This window comes from Gavialis gangeticus, unplaced genomic scaffold (genome assembly GCF_001723915.1).
Source record: "Gavialis gangeticus isolate Ggan-Ray unplaced genomic scaffold, GavGan_comp1, whole genome shotgun sequence".
NCBI classification, from domain to species: Eukaryota; Metazoa; Chordata; order Crocodylia; family Gavialidae; genus Gavialis; species Gavialis gangeticus.
In genome coordinates this window covers 48,140,088-48,143,194 of record NW_017729030.1, presented here as the reverse complement: position 1 = coordinate 48,143,194, position 3,107 = coordinate 48,140,088, and positions in this window count along the sequence as shown.

Sequence of the window (3,107 nt, the reverse complement as noted above, 5' to 3'; positions counted from 1 at the left end):
ATTCAGGAGGGGGGGCTGAGGTGTGTGTGTGTGTGTGTGTGTCTGAGCCGGGGTGACTGATATAACCGCGCTGGTCCTCCAGCCAGGGCGGCGAGCGGAGGATGCCTAATGCTGGATTTCAGGGCTGTGGTTTTCTAATTCGAGATTAAAAGCAGTCACGTCTTTGAAGCCAGACACTCGGTGTAAATGTACAGTTAAAATATTCTGTGCCAGAGTCCCCAGACGGAGCCCTGCTACTCCCAGGCTTCATTAAATTTTAATTATCATCCCAGACTGGAGCAAGGAAATGGGGGAAAGACTGTCCACCTAATTGCAACTGATAAAAAAAACCCCTAGATTTCCTCCCCCGCCGCCCTACCCCCCATACATACAGAGCAGTTTCTTTAATAGGTGTAAACCTCAGCGAGGGAGGTGCGAGCTTTCCCCCGTCTGGATCTGCTATGTAGAAAAGATCCACTTGCATATAATAAATGGAAAGTGATGATAAATGGAAGGGGTGGCGGGGATGACACTAGCTCTTGGGGAGATATGGCGCAAGATCAGCAGAAGAAACAAGGCTGCTCTAATGAGAGGTCTCCAGTTAGGAGATGAAAGCCGATTGTCTGTCTCCAAAACAAAGCCCACTGATTCCCGAAAACTGCTCTGTCCGGGCTGCCCTCCCGGGCAGCAAGAGGGAGGCTGATCGGACCTCAGCCAGCTCCGCTTGTTATTCATCTGCATGTGCGGGACAGGCAGGTACTGGGGGAAAGCTGTCTAATTGCAAGCGGTTTGGGTTTTTTTGTTTTGTTTTGTGGGGGGGGGTGTTCTTTTTCCTTTCTTTTCTTTTTCTTTTTTTCTTTTTTTATTCTGGCGACTAGAGAGCTTTCTATCTCCAGGCAGTAAAAGGTAAAAAATAAAACCCAGGGCGTTTGCTTTCTAAGCAGCTTTCCTATTATCACATCGCCACTTAATTTTATTTCCATTCTCTCCAAGTTAAATAGAAAGCCAGGCTCACAGGGGAGCTGCCATGTGCCTACAGAGTAGGGATGTCAAGCAGAGAGACTCACTGTGCAAAGTTAATTTCAATTCCCGAGGAGGATTTCACATTCCAGCTCGTTCTGACCCGCAGTAATTAGCTGAGATAACTAATGATTACTTACTTATTCCTTGTAATTATCTGGATTTAATAATTCGCTGTGTAATTTATTAATTCCCCCATAATAGCCTTTAAGTGAATGGCTCATTTAAGAGGGCAAAGCGGAAGTTCACAGACTGGATGTTGCGTTGCACACGTTTATTGATAAATTCTGCTCTTCTGGTGGTTTTAATTATCTGATTCAGTCTTTTCCCCCAGCCCTGCAATATCTAGAGGCCAGAGCAGACATTTTTTATTTATTTAAATGGCCGCTGTTCCCTCTATCTCTCTCTCTCTCCCCCTCTTTTAAGACAATTGAGAAACTCCCGGATCATTCTTTAACTTTCCCTGCTCTCCCCAAGCGACCCACATGATTTTTACAGAGCAACTTCAAAGCCCTCCGTCTTTCCAAGAGCTCTATCACACCGAGAGACACGAACTTCATTGGAGAAGCTGTAAAATGTTGCTTGATTTTTCCGCCTGTGAAGTGGCGTCGGGAGAGGGTTTTTAGCTCGGGAGAAACAAGTTTTGATTTTGTTTTTGTTTCTTCGGAAGAAATCACCCTGGCCCTGAGTAGGAGTTTAAAAGGAGAGGCGGGTGCTTGTGTTGCACTTTCAGGGAGGGCTTGTTCCATTCAAACGACACTCGGTCGGTGTGTGCAGTGGGAATGACCAGATTTTTTTTAAATTCATTGTTGTGATTATTATTATTCATGGGAGAATTCTGCCTGTTTGCTTTATCAAAGGACACCCCCAACCCCCACCCCACCACCCCTTGCAGAATCACACCTTCAGCACAGTTACGTTGCTACAGATTTTTCAATCAGTCCCTTAGCGGTATTGGTTGCATAAAGAAATACACGCGGTGGTTACCAAGCCAGAGCCGGGCACTGCCAAGAGATTAAACAATGAAGTAGGATAGAAAAGCAGCATATGGGATTAGATTTAAAAAAAAAAGGAAAGAAAAGCAATGCTGAGATGAAGAGCTCCCAGCCCGCGCGATGCCGGGGCGAGGCGAGGCGTGTGTTTGCTCGGTCGCTGGCAATTTCTCCCCCTGGTTTTGATCGCAGTAATGTGGAAGCCCCAAAACCACGAAGCGTTGTCCCTGACCAGCCCCACAGCTGGATGGGGGTGGGGGTACTCTGCGGTTCTTCAAGTCAGTGGAGAGAGGGAGGGTTGACACCTACATTTCCGCTGGCCCCCGCTCTGTTATGTAGAGAGAGAAAACAGCCATCGGTAGGGCCGGAGCTCCGGCAGCTCTGAGGCTGGGCAAACATCGCGGCAAACGAGTCACGCGATACCGATTGATTTGATTGATATGCCTGTGACAGTCAGTGAGATCTGGCCATCAGTTATCACCCTCTGCGTGTGCGAGGCGCTTGGAAAGCAACATCTCTAGACGATGGTGGGACAGCACAAACGAGGCTCTCCCAACAAGTTACGGAGGAAGCTCTTTCCCGTGCCCCCTCCCTCCGCCCCAGTCCTGTTCAGTGTCGGATTTCCCTGTCTCTCCGCCATGCCCGCGAGCCTGCCCTCTGGAAACGCACCTTGTGTCGGCTTGTTTGGTGAATTCTGGTTAACAATTTAAGACGGGCAAAGCCACCTTGCAGGGAAAGCGGGGATGCGGGGAACAGCAGGAGGTGTGTGGCATCCCTAGGTGACACGGCCGTGGTTTTCCAGCGCGTCTGTCTGTCCACCTGTCTCCTCACAGCCTCAAAGAAGACAGAGCCGACAGACATCTCTAAGCTGTCGGGGAGGCGGCAAATCCTGGAGTCATGTTAGCCACACTACAGCGCTATTAACCCTTAGTTAGCCCCCCCCCCCTCCTCCCAAGCCTGAGCTGTGGTCTAATTCTCGCTCTTTGGGAAACCCAAATGCCCCCTGCTCCTTCCCAAGGCGAAGGAGGTTTCTACCTAGGGCTAATTGCCTTCCCTCACTTGGGGGTTCTTTGTAATGTCTTTGCAAAGCGTGGGGCAGGGCATTTCCCACCTCCC